General features: G+C 44.1%; 1 protein-coding gene and 1 pseudogene across 1 annotated transcript in view; one reads left to right on the top strand and one right to left on the bottom strand.

Moving 5' to 3' along the window:
* LOC124619285 (coactosin-like protein) overlaps positions 1–18728 on the top strand; it is a 186250-nt gene that overhangs the window by 24352 nt on the left and 143170 nt on the right. The gene's annotated exons all lie outside the window — the stretch shown is intronic.
* LOC124621112 lies at positions 3953–4070 on the bottom strand (annotated as a pseudogene).

The raw sequence follows: 18728 nt of genomic DNA, 5'->3' as shown, positions 1-18728 counted from the left end.
AATTAGAAAAACTTGAGTTTCATTAATTTTAGTGATCCTCAGTCAATAAGACGTGAAATTATGTACAAAGTATTGTCAAAAATTAAAGTATAATAAATTTTCATTAAAATGGTCTACTGCACTCGTTGAGAAACTCGTGGATGGAATAGTTGGCCACCAAAAATATCTGGTCCTGTCGTGCGAAATACATCCTTGACGGCATTGCGCGGCCCTTTATTTGTAACTTAACGCCGTGTAGGTACATGTCTTAATGACTCCGCGTAGCGAGATGTCTGGTGTGGTGAGGTCAGGACTTCTTTGTGGCCATTTCACGGGAGCTGGCGGTGTTGTGAACCACGACCTACCCACCGTCCTGCAAGTGTACGTGTAGGACCTCCCGCACTGTAAGAGCTTAGTGGGGAAGCGCTCCGCCTTGCTGCAGCCATGTGCGTTCTGTGAGGCCCTTTTCCTCAAGCTGAGGTTTTAACAAAGTTTAACACGCGTAAATAATTTGCGCCATTCAGTCCGTTCAAAAGTACCGACCAAACAGATATGGTGATGTCGTCGCTGCCAATTTCATTGCGCGAGGCAGGTTCCTTTAAGTCGACTATGTAATGAGGATTCTCTTTGGCCCAAACGGCAATATTTCTAACAAGTGAGCAGCGATAAACGGCACATTCATCTGAAAACAAAATCTTGAGTACGGTTCACTGCATTTGGAAAGTGAGTAAAAAGCAAGACATTCTAAAACGCTCTCATTCCTGTCTATACCCGAAGACTCATTTACGAAAGTCTGTCGAAAGGGTCTGACCTTAAGGTCTTTTTCCATGTGATCTCTCATTGTTTTCCTCGGTGTGCAATATTTCGAAGCACGTTTACCTGTGTACGCCATAGATTGTTGAATCGAAGCACACTCTCTGGCACATGTTTTTCTTCCTTTCACTCAGCGGCCTTTCACCGCCAAAAGCAAGAGCATTTCTTTCCCAATCCAGAAGTGTTGCCTTTGGTCGTGAAGCCTTACTAAATATTTCCTAAAATGCTCCCATAATATCTCATTGTCTGCTGTATCGTCGTTCGTGCACCCACACAATTGTCACTAAGTGCTCGTCAATAGTGTAACTGACTACTCACATCAGTCACGGTTGCAAATTAAATTTAGACTGCGAGTGCGAAAACATGTAAAAAATTCCAATAATTAATTTTCACAGTTAAGCAGTATAGCTATCGCCCTCCATATTTGATAGTAAACAAGGATTACAGGGGTACGGGATTTTTCGCCCACCCTGTAATGTTCTGGAGAGGGTTGCTGCTGCAGGCTGTAAAACGGCGGTATGCCCTTCGTTGCGCAAAAGTAACCAGTGTCCCGTTTGTCATAGGTACCAAGCTTATATGCGTCCTGTTTAGCTTGTACTAAAAAAGATGACTTACGGAATTACTGACAGGCTGACCTACGAATGCTCCATCCATTGGAATATTCGGTTGACGGACTGACTCTTGTTTGAGAATTAAGCTCTGCAGTAAAGCAATCCATCAACGTTTCTACTAAATATAATTAAAACCACCCAGTGCTGAGCTTATTACATTTTTCTGCTGAAGATTTCACAAAACCCGTGTCAGTAATTTGTAACGTGCGGAGCGCGTAGAAATATTATAGGCCATATTGTATTACATGGTCATACTTGGCCCATGTTATTAGTAAATGGATTGTAAATCCAGCAGACTGTTTTAGCCCAGCGACAATGCCACTGAGACCTGGCTACCGAACGCATTGAAATTGTTTAGGAAATATCAGCAGAAGTCGCGAAGGTCTGGTAAAATTGTCTACAGGAACATACTTAAATGTATGCCACGGTGTTTTATCATTCGTACTTTGACTGTGTTTAATTCTAACGAGTTTTTATCGACCAGTCACACTGTTTTGCAGTAAGAGCATATACAGGATGAACCTGATATCCAGCCAGAAAACCTTGTGTTTTCGGGGACATTTCCCCATTATTTTGGCATGAGACCTTCTGGTCTAAGGAGTCTCGTTCGGGGAATTGAATTTTCTTTGATTTCTTGCCCCAATTTCCTTGTCTTTGTATTGCATCGACAATACCTGCATAGTAGTGCAAACGTCGACGGTATGCGCTGTGGAAGGTTTGGAAATAATTGCTCAAATCACTTGGAGTTCTTGCTGTTGACAACTGTAACCACCACTTTCTTTGCCCTTAACCTTGCATTCAGTACTGTTCAGTTGTCAGTTTTTTCCGGCACAGTTAATTGTATCTAACGAACAATACACAGTATGGATATCCTTAATGATAACTTGGACAACAAGCAGTGAAAGAACGTCTGGAGTAGGCAACGGTGAGCTGTATATGCGGCAGCGGCAACCACATAAGAGTAATTTGCATCCGTTTGTGCGTTGTTACGTTGTTGTGTGTTGTATATTTTCGCAGAAATTTTCGTGGCATTCTTGTCCGTTCCGGCTTCAGTTGACTCCAGTGTGTCTTGCGGCGGCGTCCTCAATCTCTTCTTCCCCTCTGCTTGTAATCTAACGTTGCCTTGCTTAGTCTAGTAGTCTCCGTCCTTTGTCATATTTCTAATTCTACTATTCAGTGTTTAATGTACTGATTTGTGCTAATATTTCGTATCCTATACATCCTCGAACATCATTCCAGCATGCCGTAAAATCTCGTCTCTGCTGACAGTGGTTTGTTCAGGTGCTTTTGAGTCTACACAAAGGAACAACTGGGGTAAAAACACAAATCGTAATCACTGTGCAACGAGCTACTAGAGACCACGAGTCCATGACATCAAAATACATTAAACCCCGAAGAATTTGAGTTCTGTCGGGGCTGATCCTGATGTGTACAGTGCATATCACAGTGCGTGATACTTAGTTGCCATTTGCGAAGGCCCGCACAGCCGTCGCGGCACGGATGAATTTAGTCCCTACAGCATGATAAAGAAGCGAACGTGCAGCCACTCCCGAAATACTCGTATAATTTAGCCCACACACTTGTAAACGGACATTACACACCACAGTATAAAGTCGGCACGTTCTCATTTCCGAAAGCTGCACTGGCGCGAGTGGTTAACCACACGACACACGTATTAGAAAGTCGGTAAAATCTGTTAAACTAGTGCCAGGGCACATGAATCAGACATGTAGATAGAATTTCCTTCAGAACGACTGCGGCCGTTTGAAAGAGACTTCGCCGTTCACGAAACACAGCCTACTAACACATTCGGTTGTCAGCACGTCCCAGCACTCATTACCCTAACCGTAATTCCTATTCGCAACAGTTGCGTTTGTCGCTTAAATGTTCAAAATCAGATATTTAAGGCAGTAAATAATTTGTAATCAGAAGTATGAAGCTGTTTCGTAAATTGCAGTTATTCTTTAAAGAATCGGGGATTTTGCAAACGGGGGAAACTCCCCATCGCATTCCTCTTAGATGGTAAGATGGCCCAGTCGATAGCCCTTCGAAAACTGAACACAGATAAAGCATGAAAACAGGAAGAGAGGGTGCTGAACTGCGAAAAGAAGCAAAATAAAAACGTTGAACGGTCGAAGGTAGGGAACATAAAGCGAAATGGCAGACCCAAGGCGTTTTGGATCTGTGGTCACGGTGTCGGGCTGTAAAACGGGAGAGACGTGTTGAAATCTCCCTTGTGCCACATTTTTTCACAAAATTGTGAACTTCCTGTCCGATCACTGACGTCTGTTCGCTGTATCCAAATTGTCTTTGTCGCGCTGTAATGTCCACTTCAGTGAGGTGTAACGAAAAAAAACTCGTGTTCAGGCCACGAGTGGCTTGCCGGGACCATCCGACCGCCGTGTCATCCTCGGAGGATACGGATAGGAGGGGCGTGGGCTCAGCACACCGCTCTCCCGGTCGTAAGATGGTATTCATGACCGAAGCCGCTACTATTCGGTCTAGTAGCTCCTCAATTGGCATCACGAGGCTGAGTGTACCCGGAAAAATGGCAACAGCGCATGGCGGCATGGATGGTCACCCATCCAAGTGCCGACCACGCCCGACAGCGCTTAACTTCGGTGATCTCACGGGAACCGGTGTATCCACTGCGGCAAGGCCGTTCCCTGAGGTGTAAAGAAGGTACCTGTAATGAAAGTGGATTGCGAGATATTTCCACCTGTACTATACACTGTGATCCCGTGATTACAAGACGATGAGCCGCCAGACGTACGTATGTCCTAAACAAGTACCAGATGTTAGGACTCTTGCGTGCCGTTTTGGAAGTTTCGGATACTGAATTCATCTTTCATTTCTGTGAAAGATCTATGCGGGATCTCACTATTCATCAGATTTACTTGCCATGGTAATAGTCTTACCACATGACTGATATTCTATAATCAGTGAACAGTATAATTGCCAGGAATACAGAAAGGACAGACGCCAATGACGGGACGGACAGTTCATAGTTTTATGAAAGAGGGTGCAAGTGAGATTTGAACACGGATCTCCCACTTTGTAGTCAGTGATCACATGACCACGACGCCGTGGCTCTTCAAATGCTCTCGATGTTTCATATCTTGAGCATTGACCATTCATTGTTTATATTTTGCTTCTTTCTCAACAGTTCGGCACAGTTTCTTCCTATTTTCATGCTTAACCTGGTCATTTTTTGACGGGCTATTTACTGGGCAATCTTCCCATTAAATCTGAGGGGATAGCGATGGGAGTTTCCCTTGTAAGAGCCAAGCTTCGCTCTAAGTGATGATTCTGCTTCACGAAAATCTTTTGCGTTAGCTGTTGTGGTCTTCAGTCCTGAGACTGGTTTGATGCAGCTCTCTATGCTACTCTATCTTGTGCAAGCTTCATCTCCCAGTACCTACTGCAGCCTACATCCTTCTGAATCTGCTTAGTGTACTCATATCTTGGTCTCCCTCTACGATTTTTACCCTCCACGCTGGCCTCCAGTACTAAATTGGTGATCCCTTTGTGCGGCGGCGGGTGGAATAATTATTAATGTTCCTATTTATTTAATGCTGTTTTCAGGACTGGCTCTCCCAAGGCTGTCAGTTCTAATGGAATGTTGTCTACTCCCGGGGCCTTGTTTCGACTTAGGTCATTCTGTGCTCTGTCAAACTCTTCATGCAGTATCATATCTCCCATTTCATCTTCATCTACATCCTCTTTCATTTCCATAACATTGTCCTCAAGTACATCGCCCTTGTATAGACCCTCTATATAGTCCTTCCACCTTCCTGGTTTTCCTTCTTCGCTTAGAACTGGGTTTCCATCTGAGCTCTTGATATTCATGCAAGTGGTTCTCTTTTCTCCAAAGGTCTTTATAATTTTCCTGTTGGCAGTAACTATCTTACCCGAGTGAGATAAGCCTCTACATCCTTACATTTGTCCTCTAGCCATCCCTGCTTAGCCATTTTGCACTTCCTGTCGATCTCATTTTTGAGACATTGTATTCCTTTTCGCCTCCTTCACTTACTGCATTTTTGTATTTTCTCCTTTCATCAATTAAATTTAGTATCTGCGTTAGCTATATTAAGTGAAATAAGGACCAGAAAGGATTCTAAATACTCTTACAGCAGTGTGAAAGAAATGAAATTATGGGCGTTATAAATCACTTGCCGAATTAAAATGAAGGCCGGATAGTTACTGCTATGTACATCTCTGGGGATCGTTGTTGCAAAAGGAAATGGTAGTTCTAGGGAGCGTTAGGCGAATGCCGTTATGGTTCGTTTGAAATATTTCGGACACAAATTGCCGGCTAGCAGCAGCTCGCTCAGTATATGGAAGTGGATACCGGGTGCGCTGTCGGTCTGGTCCGGTCCCTGGCGTCGTGGACAGAGCAGCTGGACCCGCCTGTGGCTGGCGGCGTCATAACGGCACCGGGCGGCCACTGGGTCAGCCCAGGATCCGGTCTGGGGAGAGCAGAGCTCACAGCTGCCGGCTACGCGTACTGTACGCGAGATCAGACACGCGGCAGCCAGAGGACGAGTCGACGCTGCTAAATAGGCACGGTCTCCCTCCCGAGACTCGTGAGGCGCATTTTCTTTGGTGTTTCGGCAGATACTGCATTTTTGTGATGTGCAGGAGTCAGCCCAAACACATTCTGCTCGTCACACCTTTAATGCAACATCCAGTGTCAACGGAAAGCGTCGCTTCTCCCAGTACAAAGAAAATTACTTCTAAACCGGGGTTTTCCGTAACCATTCCATAGAGCTGTCCCAAATTAATCTAGCGCTATATTCGTTTCGTCGATGCGCCAACAGTGAAACACACATGGCCCTTTCACACAGTAGGCCGTGCATCCAGCTGTAAGGCTGAAGCGATTTGCGTTACATCGGACCTTTCGCGTCCTCTCACAAGAGACACTGAGCTCAGACTTTGGCTCACTGAGCCGCAGTGTAGCTCTGAGTGCGTCGCCCGTTACTTTCCACACTCCTATAGGAGCTTTCACGCGGGACCCAGTGAGCCTCTTCTCGCCCTCTGCCAGCAGTTCCGGTACACATTGACTCATCCAGATGCTAAGTACCTGTACGTTTTTACATAAGTCATGTTTTTATGAGATGACGTACAAAAGAGGTGGAAGAACTTGTCATACCTCAGGGATATAATGAGATCTAGAGAAGCAAAGAGTGGTCTTGCAGCTACTGAAAAGCTAAATGTTTATTCTGAGCTGTCATTTTTATCACTTGTTATTCGACATAAAATATACGATACTCGTGTATATTTTCTTCTATATGACTACATTTACATTACTTTCCCAATGCTGTCACATACCTGATTCCTTCCAGAAAACACTAACCTATGTGAAGACACGATTAGAAACGACGAAGCTGAAGGGGATGGCGATGATTTTGGCGTCATCGTCAGTGACGAACAGATCCCTTCGAAACCAAAAGAATTACAAAGCAATGTCCAAAATCAATATGTGTAATGTTTTAACGGAAGCATCTGATGAGGATAAACTTTGTGGGGTAAGACTTGGCAGCTATTCCAGAATACAGTTTGAGGCAAAATGTGAAATAATGAAATTGTTTCTTAAATATGAGCTACAGACTTCTAAGACTGCAAGATATGCAAACTTAGCAGCAACATGGCGCAACAGTGTGATGGTAGCCCCGTTGCTTTTTTACCCACCTCAGCAATTATGCAGAAAAGCCTTTGAAACGAATCACCCAACTCCCCCCCCCCCCCCTCTCCCCCAGTTCATCATCAGTCATGGTAAATAGCACTTAAGCGTAATGTTCCCCAATCCACCCCAGAAATCGTAAACCAATCTGGTAATTCGTTAATTCCAAGCCTTTGAAAACACTTCTTGCCTCGTTAATAAATAACACTTAAATTGTCGAACAATTTGGGAAAACTTCCATGGCATTTGATTGTAATATGTTGACATTTGTCTGACAATTTGTTAAAATTCTAATAAAATGTTCCATGTTTCTGCAACAAAGAAGTTTCTTCTGCACCACACTGAGTAACAAGCACCATATCTTCCAGTGTTATATGCTTACTCATGTCGGTGTCCACCAACCGAAGGAATGTTTTTGGTATTGTACACAGTTCATCGAATAAGGTTGATGACGTAAGACAATTTTCAGGCTCTGTTCTGTGCCTCATAAAGACAACGAAGAGCTTAAGACACCCAATTATTGGGTGGCACCAATGCTTTATTTTCTGTACTTTGCATTTCTTCGTAACTGCAGTAGTAACAACCACTACTTGCTCTACAAGAAACAGTTTGTTACTGAATGGTTGTAGAAACAGGCAGCAGTTGTTTTTAGTACAGAAACGGGCAGCAGTTGTTTTTAGTACAGAAACGGGCAGTAGTTGTTTTTAGTACAGAAACGGGCAGCAGTTGTTTTTAGTACAGAAACGGGCAGCAGTTGTTTTTAGTACAGAAACGGGCAGCAGTTGTTTTTAGTACAGAAACGGGCAGCAGTTGTTTTTAGTACAGAAACGGGCAGCAGACAAGAGTTCGGTTCTGAGCTGAAGGCAGGTTGCAGCGAGCATGATTTGGGCTCTGTGAGCTGAAGGCAGGTTGCAGCGAGCATGATTTGGGCTCGGTGAGCTGAAGGCAGGTTGCAGCGAGCATGATTTGGGCTCGGTGAGCTGAAGGCAGGTTGCAGCGAGCATGATTTGGGCTCGGTGAGCTGAAGGCAGGTTGCAGCGAGCATGATTTGGGCTCGGTGAGCTGAAGGCAGGTTGCAGCGAGCATGATTTGGGCTCGGTGAGCTGAAGGCAGGTTGCAGCGAGCATGATTTGGGCTCGGTGAGCTGAAGGCAGGTTGCAGCGAGCATGATTTGGGCTCGGTGAGCTGAAGGCAGGTTGCAGCGAGCATGATTTGGGCTCGGTGAGCTGAAGGCAGGTTGCAGCGAGGATGATTTGGGCTCGGTGAGCTGAAGGCAGGTTGCAGCGAGCATGATTTGGGCTCGGTGAGCTGAAGGCAGGTTGCAGCGAGCATGATTTGGGCTCGGTGAGCTGAAGGCAGGTTGCAGCGAGCATGATTTGGGCTCGGTGAGCTGAAGGCAGGTTGCAGCGAGCATGATTTGGGCTCGGTGAGCTGAAGGCAGGTTGCAGCGAGCATGATTTGGGCTCGGTGAGCTGAAGGCAGGTTGCAGCGAGCATGATTTGGGCTCGGTGAGCTGAAGGCAGGTTGCAGCGAGCATGATTTGGGCTCGGTGAGCTGAAGGCAGGTTGCAGCGAGCATGATTTGGGCTCGGTGAGCTGAAGGCAGGTTGCAGCGAGCATGATTTGGGCTCGGTGAGCTGAAGGCAGGTTGCAGCGAGCATGATTTGGGCTCGGTGAGCTGAAGGCAGGTTGCAGCGAGCATGATTTGGGCTCGGTGAGCTGAAGGCAGGTTGCAGCGAGCATGATTTGGGCTCGGTGAGCTGAAGGCAGGTTGCAGCGAGGATGATTTGGGCTCGGTGAGCTGAAGGCAGGTTGCAGCGAGCATGATTTGGGCTCGGTGAGCTGAAGACGGGCGAAAAAAAGCGGCTCGCTGCATCCAGATGCACGGCCTCCCGTGTGAAAGGGCCTGAAGAATAAACAGTACTCCAGTAGCGACTGAGTAGCGCTGCTGTTTCGCGGTGGCAGTCAGGGCGACACGTGAGACGGGGCAACGTTGGGCAAGGACTGGTGCTGGAGTACTGGCTACCGTTTTGCTGTACCTGCCAATAACACGAATGTAGCACTAAACTAGAGGCGTGCTGTTAGATTTGTTACCGGTACATTCAATCAGCACGCAAATCCGGGGATGGTTCGTGAACTCAAACGGCAATACCTGGGGGGAAGACAGCCTTTTTGCGAGGCGCTATTAAGGAAACTTACGGAACCGGCATTGCGAGCAGAGTGCAGAACGATCCTATTGCCGTCAACGCGGATTTCGCACAAGGAGCACGATGATCAGGGAAATCAGGTCTTGTCTGGAGGCATACAGACGGTGGAACAGGAAAGGAAATGACTAGTGGTGGTACCTTTAGCCACGCACCATAAGATGGCTTGCGCGTTATGTAGACGTAGACAAATTTGGGGTCGCGCTATCGAATGGGCACGTAAAATCCCACTTTAAAAAGCAGTTTAGTTTCTAACGAGAAACAAATGGGCGCTTTCCGTTCACACGATGAGTAGCATGTGTTTGGGCACCCTCAATATACACACTGCAAAAACGATATTGCAATTGAAGACTTCGGAGAAAAACCCTTAATGTACCACATGTAAACAACTAAATTAACATGGGTAATTGTTTTCCTCTTGAACTGATACATCTACTGCCCCAGATCTCACACTAGAACTAAAATAAATAATAAATTGAGCAGCGTTATTCAAGTACGGAGATGTATTTTATTATGCTGGAAACCTTCTGCCACTTAAAGGCACATCATCCGTGGCTCTACCTAGAAGTACAAACAGTACTTCTACGGCGGGGATGCGAACCCCTACGTCGAAGCGGACTAAAAAGTGTATGTATTGGACATGTTTCAGTTGTGGAAACATGGTTACTGTGACCGGACACTTAATGTTGAGGAGCATTTATTGGCGTGTGTGCAGATGCACGAATAACAGGGATAACAAACAGTAGTGCGTTTAGAAGTCGCTTCGACAACGCCCTACCTCGTAAAGCGCTCCTCGAACTATGCTTGAAATGACGTACAGCAAATAAGATGCCGATTGAGAATTTGAAGCTCAGTATTTAACTTAGAAAATTAGAATTTTAATGAATACTGGAGGATATCTCCTGAATTGGGTAGACTGTGTAGTCTGCCGTCGTGTGGCCTTGACACATCTGTCCCTCAAGGTGTAAAAAAAGTTAAATTTTAAGTCTCAAATCCTTCGAATATCCAAGGTAATGAGCATTCTCAATCAGCACCTCATTTGCTATGCATGATTTGGAGCATCATTCAGAGGCTTGTCAAATAACTCAAATCTGTTTTATTTCTTATTTTTACACCGACCATTTCACGAAACATTTGACCCTTTCTTTTAAAACGGTTTTTAATCATTTGCTTTTTTAGCATCTTCTACATTTGATGTGTCCTGAAATTAGCACCTGATTTGAAGGAAGCTGTTTGAACATTTAAGTATCACAACATTCCATCTTTTTACGCGCGAAACGGTTGCACCTCAAAGTACGTCTTATACTCAATTTATGTAGCTAGCAGCAGCAGCTGTTAGGAAATAATTGTTGCTTCAAGTCAGTTTTTCTTAATTGCCCTAATTGCTAGCAAGCAGCACAACTTAACGCCAGTGGCCGCTGGTCAATTTAATACCCCATTGTGTAATCTACCGGGATCCTTGTATTCGCCCCGCTCAAACAACTGACCAAAAATAAGTGGATAGTGCAGCTCTTAATTTCATTCGTAATAAGAGCCGCACAATTAGGCCTTTTGCGTATCACATGTACAGAAATCATCCGCTTTGCAATGTCGCATCGAATTAGTTCACACCTACAGATAGGCAACCCGATGAACAGATTGTCAAGGCGGGCTGACAGAGCAGCAGGAGCAGAAGCAGCGGCTTACAGGAACTGCATGCGCGTGCTCTTCTGCCCTTATTAACGTTCGTTGGTCATAAATGGCGCCTATATTGTTTACCTATAATGTGAATTTAAAACGTGCGAATGTGCTGTATCCACTGATATCTTCTGCGCATGTCTTGTAGTTTGCGCGCAGTCATCTTATGAAGTACTAGATACTTATGGATAATTCTACAAACGTAGGAAGTGAACACGAAGCTTCATGGGATGCTAGCCGCTGATGCTGTTGTGTAGAGAGAAGTTGGTGCCAGCAAACTTTAGGAAGGCATGCAGTTGATAGGCTAGGTGCAAGAATCGGCAATTGACTCAGTGTGCATGAAATCTATTTAGGGTAAACCGGAGGAAAAATCCATTAATGTTAAACTAGTGACATAAATCACTGAAAACATCAAACGTAAAACATGTGGGAGCGCCAAAAAGTTAAACGACCATGTGCAGTAGTTGCGGCAAAATCGGATGTGAAGCTGTCATTAGGGTAATCCTTATGCAATATGTCATCCCCCGACGAAGTAGCTTACGAAATATTCATCATACCTATTGTTGAGTAATGCTCACCAGTCTAGGACTCTTGTCGGGTCGGATTAACACGTGATAGGAAATACAGCTTTTTGGATATTTTCTATCAAAACTTCGTTCAGCAAGCGCCGGAGTCACTGGTTTACTCATAAACTCCACTGGCAAACGCCCCAAGGGCTGCGTTGTGCATAAGGGAGAGGTTCTCCGTTAAAATTTCAGAGCGCAAGCATTCAAAGAAGTCAGGCAACATTGCTGCCACCCATGCACAATGTAAGGCTTCCATCCAGTCATTCGTTGACCAGTCTGGTGTGGCAGCAGAAGACAGCAAAACGAAAACGGAAGTTTCAAATTCCGCGGTTAAAAAATCGTTCACGCAGAATGGTACCAACACACCGTCGTCTGACCATAGTACAGTTCCCTATCGACGACATAGTAATAAGCATATCTGGCGTAGGAGAAAAACTGAAAGTCGCCTGGTCCGGATGGAATCCAAATGATTTTGCTAAGAGTACTCCACGACATTGGCCCCTTACTTATCTTGCATTTGTCGCTAACCTCTCATCCAACGCAGTGGCCCAAGTGGCTGTAAAAAAAGGCAGGTTACACCTGTATAGAAGGCTAAAAGAGCAGACCCACAAAATTAGACCAATAATCGTAGCATAGATTTGCTGTGGAATTCTTAAACCTGAGTTCAATGTAATAAATTTCTTAGATACCGAAAACCGTACGTTCATGAATCAGCGCAGTTACAGAAATCATCGTTCCTTTGAAACTCAGCTTACACTTATCATATGATACACTGCGAACTGTGGATAAAGGACAACTGTCAAATTCCATATTTCTAGAGTACCGAAAAGCTTTCGACAACGTACCCCGCTGCAGGCTGCTGACTAAGGTACGAGCATACGGAATAGGTTCCCAGATGTGAGTAGATCGAAGACTTCTTAGGTAACAGAAACCAGTGTCTCGTAATCAACGGAGAGTGTTCATGAAAGACAAGAGCATCAGGTATGCCCCAAGGAACTGTGACACAACATATTATTTTCTATATATGTAAATGATCTGGCGGACAGGGTGGGCAGCCACGTGCGGTTTACTGATGTGGTGTACGGAAAGGTGTCGTCGTTGAGTGGTTGTAGAACGATATGAGATGACGTAGACAAATTTCTAGTTGGTGTGATCAATGGCAGCTAGTTTTAAATATATAAAAATGTAAGTTAATGCAAATGAGCAGGAAAAACGCCTAATGATTAGAGTACAGGATTAGTGTCCTGCTTAAATAGTTTGTTCGGGCATAACGGTGCAAAGCGATACTAGAAATGGAACGAGCATGAGAGGACTGTGGTAGGAAGGTCAATGGTAGACCTCGGTTTATTGGAAGAATTTTAGGAAAGTAGTTCATTTGTAAAGGAAGCCACATAGAACACTAGTGCGACCCATTGTTGAGTACTGTTAGATGTTTCGGATCCGTGTCAGGACTTATTAAAGACAGACAACCGAAACAATTCTGAGGGGCTGCCAGTCTGTAGGTTCGAACAACGCGCAAGCGTGAGAATCGAAGTGTGAATCCTTCAAGGAAAGGCGACATTCTGAGGAACACTATTGAAAAAAGGGCATTTGAAACTGACCGCAGAACGACCCGTACCGCCAACATAAATTTCGCATAAGGACCACGAAGATGTGATAAATTAGGGCTTATACGGAGGCGTATAGACAGTCATTTGTCCATCGCTCTGTTTGCGAGTGTAACAGGGAAGGAAACTACCAGTAGTAGTACTGAATAACCTCCGCCACGCACCACACGGTGGCTTGCGGAGTATGTAGATATAGAACGGTGGCATGTCCACGAGGTGGCCAGCTGCGTATCCGCTGTGAGCGCGCCAACACGGATCACCGTTCTCTTCATGGGTGAGTGCCGCTGTAGTTTGTAATCGAAATCAGTCGCGCTTCCTCTTGGAGAGAAGCCACAACGTATCACGCTTGTCGACATCGTTGGAAAAGGATGTTTGACCGAAGCAGTCACTAGCTGAATGCATGACTCTCCATATCTTTCCCTATGGTGAAGACCCACATTCTTCTTTGTACTGTACGTCCTTAAGATGACCTAATGCCACTTAAACTTCGCAGTGCCAAGCCATTTCCATAATGTGTATTACCAAGGGAAAGGGGGAGGGTACTTTAGCCCAATTCTAAAAATTTAACGAAATTCGTTAATTCTTGTTGAGTTGGGTTAACATAGTTAAGAGGTATTTATTTGTAAGTAGGGTCCAGAACGTGAAAAGACCTTTCGGCAGTCTTAGCAATACCAGTGCACTCAAACATCTCCTACAGAGAGAGAGAGAGAGAGAGAGAGAGAGAGAGAGAGAGAGAGAGAGAGAGAGAGAGAGAGTGACTTAGATCACCACAAATTTAAAAATATAAAATTCTTTAACTGTTTTTGACTTCTACGCACAACATACTAAATTACTTTTAAGAGATCAACCGTGGCCTTAACGTATTGCCTAGTGCGTATATCACATACTTTCCTGCGTTACACAGTTTCGATGCAGCTAATATAAGTATTTCAAAATCAGTATAGCTATGACAAATGGGTACATACATATTTTAAAGCGCAGCGTTACGTCGAAAAGATGTAGAGAATGCCAAGGAAAGGTCAAAATGTCGGTCCTCGCGGGACGAATGTGCGGTGAAGCAAAAGTGGAAAAGTTTGGTGTCGTAACTAAAAATGTCTGATCCCTTACAGAAAGAAGTGTGCGTGTTAGAATTCTATACTTGTCCTTTCTCAGTCCAGTCCTGCTATCTCAGTCCAGAAGAGATTTCGTCAGATACAATAAGCACCTACAAACGCCTACGAAATTCGCAGGTGGCATCGTCAGTTCGAAGAAACAAGAAGTTTGTTAAAAAAAATTTGCGGCCGATCATGTGTATCAGAGCAATACACTGAAAGAGATATTGCCTTTTGTCAAAAGCAAGGCCATGCAAATCACACCTATAAAATACGTAACAGAAATTTTTGAACTTTATGTTCTATGTCATTCTTAACTGTGTGTCGTACGTGAGTAGTTGTAGCTGTTTGTAATGGCTATATTCGTTTTGAATTGCCCTTTACAACGTTCACGCAGATACAGATTGTCGCAATTGGAGGCATGTCCTGTATGTCGTTTTTTGTACCTAGGGATAGTACGTTGTTCGATCGAAACAATTATAGTGATGATGCACCGCAACACTATCTGATCTGAGTATCCGTCCACCACCACTATGCAATGCCGAATTGACCACTAGAAGTGAATAGTACGGCAAGTTGGAAAAGACCCCGTACAAATAAAATTGAAAATTTAATTATTCACGTAACAGTTACTCGTTAAGACCTTCTTACCCTCAAGATAACGGACTCACGACCTACGTGCTGTTTTCTGTGCCGGCGACAACTACAGAAGACTGCAGGTTGGTGAATATTTATAATCATTCTACTCAGGGCGGTGGAAGAAAATACAGGCACCTCGCGTGTACTGCAGTCTTAGTACAAATGACGTCAGTGACACGTCATTTGTGGTAAGAGGTGGTATGAATGACAGAAATTTTCGAGCGAATGCGTTTATCATACGAACGTGCTCTCCAGGAAGAATGTAAGACCGTTCCTCCAGACATGGTCACTAAGTGTCCCCAGCTGAGTCCATATTGTCAAAAGGATGAACGCACTTCTTTCAAAATATTTAGGACTAGCTTAGCTGCCGACGCTTCACTCGCGTTTGCATAGTAATTTAATCAAAAATAATTTTATGAACATATATTAGGCCTTTCGGTTCTTTATATATTTGAGAGCATGTTCTAATTCTTGGAATTAAAGATGATCTGGATGATAGAGGCACATCACTACTAAATACAGCATATAAGATCTATGCTAGAATAATAACCGAAAGATTATAATGGAGTGCCTGCTGTCAGAACAACAAAACGGATTCAGGAAGGGGAGAAACTGTACAGACAATTTATGCTACAGCAAATTATAAACACAAGGAATTGAGTGAGGAATTGGGTGAGGAATTGGGTGAGGAATTGGGTGAGGAATTGGGTGAGGAATTGGGTGAGGAATTGGGTGAGGAATTGGGTGAGGAATTGGGTGAGGAATTGGGTGAGGAATTGGGTGAGGAATTGGGTGAGGAATTGGGTGAGGAATTGGGTGAGGAATTGGGTGAGGAATTGGGTGAGGAATTGGGTGAGGAATTGGGTGAGGAATTGGGTGAGGAATTGGGTGAGGAATTGGGTGAGGAATTGGGTGAGGAATTGGGTGAGGAATTGGGTGAGGAATTGGGTGAGGAATTGGGTGAGGAATTGGGTGAGGAATTGGGTGAGGAATTGGGTGAGGAATTGGGTGAGGAATTGGGTGAGGAATTGGGTGAGGAATTGGGTGAGGAATTGGGTGAGGAATTGGGTGAGGAATTGGGTGAGGAATTGGGTGAGGAATTGGGTGAGGAATTGGGTGAGGAATTGGGTGAGGAATTGGGTGAGGAATTGGGTGAGGAATTGGGTGAGGAATTGGGTGAGGAATTGGGTGAGGAATTGGGTGAGGAATTGGGTGAGGAATTGGGTGAGGAATTGGGTGAGGAATTGGGTGAGGAATTGGGTGAGGAATTGGGTGAGGAATTGGGTGAGGAATTGGGTGAGGAATTGGGTGAGGAATTGGGTGAGGAATTGGGTGAGGAATTGGGTGAGGAATTGCTTTTGATAAAGTAGACAGCTACTGTGGGAAATTTTAATCAGAAGATGTATACCAATATACATTGTACTGGTAGTTCAAAAGATCTGTGCTAATACAAGAATCCAAATAATTGGATATTGTGAAGAAACAACAAAGGTTATTAATTTAATAGTTCGACACGGTTGCAGCCTCTTTTCACTGCTTTCTAATATATATGTTGACGTCATTATACGGCAATGGAAAATGAAACTGAAGGATTATACATAAAACTTCACCTGAAAAAGTTTATATTACGACTTTGTGATTCGCAGATGACAGTGTTAATTTCGAATAATGAAGATGGACTGGAGAGAGCTGCCTATGAACTATACCAAACATGCCAGGTATATAAGTCAATATCAATACAGAAAACAAAAGCCATGGCTTTCTGCGGAAACAATCCAGTAAGAACAAAAATAATTGTAGACAAAAAGATAATACAGCAAGTAGATATTCAAATTTCTGGGAACCATGCTGTCGTACAGGGGAAACCTAGAGCAAAAAGACAAAATTGAGAAATTTAACTACTTAAATGGCACTATCAGAAGAGCCCTCCAACGTAAAGTAAACACAAAAATATACGTAAAATTTTGTAAAGTTGTCAGTACCAACATTACTACAGGAAAGTGAATCTTGGGTAATGAAAAAGACAAAATAAAAAAGCCAATGAAATGAAAGTCCTTAGGTACATAGCAGGATACACAAGCTAGACTACAAAAGAAATAGATACCAGGAACTAATTAAACATTTTCGATATAAACGGTAAGGTTGACGAAAAGCGAGAAAAATGGGTATGCCATCCGCTACGAATGGACAATTCAAGATTACCATTAAATTTTTGGGGATATACCCCACAAGGTAAAAGATGCATTGGAAGACCTGCAAAACGATGGAAGGACCAGGTGTAGCTGCAACAAAGAAGATATATTAGGCCTACTGAACATTTAATTTATTAATGAGCCGTTTCTTTTTTACAAAATTCTGACAGTCAATTTGTTGTTGTGATCGTTAACTAGCTTTTCTGATTTATTTCAAAAACTGCAACTACTTCGAAAATTTACACACTATGGGTTTTAAAGCATGATCTTTCTTACCAAAAAGTTTCTGGTAGCTGGAGTGCAATGTTTTTGTTACTCATGGCTTTTGCGTTCTTGTAGTCGTATTTCTTTATATCTAAAAGTGAAATACCATTTGATGGTTTTAGCTTTTTAAAACAATCAAATATGTTCATAAATTTCATACCCTAGTTCACTCCCTTAGGGGGTTGAATTTCCAGAAACAGGTACTTCTTGATTCTAACCGAGAAGTGAAATACCAATTTTCTTACTCGTAGATGCTTTGAATTTCCAACAATGCTGAAACACGTATTTTATTTCTGACTGAGAAAAAATACCAATTATCGTAGTCCTAGCTTCAAAAGTGCCTTAATAGCGGCATGTTTTCAAATACTTTAATCCCCTCTTTAACTTTCTTAGGAATGGAGTTTCAAACAATCCCTTCTTAAAGAATGCCAACAGTATAAAAGAAACGCCCTCTGTAAATTTAGAGTATTTATCCTTAGTGGTTTGGGCTGGGCGATGTCGGTGGGTGAGTCAGTCGGGACGCTGCGTTTTATATAGAGAGATGTAAACAAACTCCCTAAAATTGCACAGAGTATTGTTGCGGAGCGTTGCAATGGTGCAGTCAAAAGACCACGGCTAATAATATGAAAGATCAGGTGCTTTGAAGTAGGTGCGGTACCCTCTTACGCCCAAACAGTGCTAATGGACAGACACGTGGTCCAGAGCCTCAGAGGCGGGTGTGGTGTGTTTACGCTTCTCTTCCTGCCGGCCTGCCGCTATGTATAGAGCGACGCGGGTGTCCCCCGAGCTCGGCGCGCCGCGGTCGATGGCTGCTGTGCTGTGCTGGGATGCGACGCGCGACCGCCGCGAGTGGCGAGAAATCGACCGGCAGGTCCCGCGCCGCGCGTGTCGGCTCCAACTAGAAGTAATTCAGCGGCGGCCGCTGAATGAATGCGGGCTGTGCTCCGTGCCTTGCACTGAAAGGACCGCTCCTTAATCTGCTGGCGCTATTCGTGCGCTGTCGAATAATATGCAGTGTGAAGCGTCAGACTGATAACAGCACACACACTAGCGAGCGAATGTATCGAGGCACCGCAGACGTGCAGCGTAGTCTGATGAATGGCAGCTGGCTTTAAATGTAGAAAAGTATAATGCAGATGAATAGGAAAAAGGAACCGCTAATGTTAGGATACAGCATCAGTCTGTCTGACAGCCACGTCGTTTAAATGTCACAGTGCAAGGCGATACGGAGAGTGCGTGAGGATTGTGGTAGAAAAGGCGAATGGCCTACTTTGGTTTATTGGGAGAATTTCAGGAGGAGTGGTTTATCTGTAAAGGAGATAACTTACAGGACGCTGGTACGACCTATTCTTCAGTATTGCTGGTGTTTCGGATCCGTACCATGTCGGATTAAAGGCAGGCAT

The sequence above is a fragment of the Schistocerca americana genome, chromosome 6 (assembly GCF_021461395.2).
Source record: "Schistocerca americana isolate TAMUIC-IGC-003095 chromosome 6, iqSchAmer2.1, whole genome shotgun sequence".
Taxonomy (NCBI): domain Eukaryota; kingdom Metazoa; phylum Arthropoda; class Insecta; order Orthoptera; family Acrididae; genus Schistocerca; species Schistocerca americana.
The sequence above is the reverse complement of the archived record's forward strand: the minus strand, read 5'-3'. Positions and strand labels throughout refer to the sequence as shown.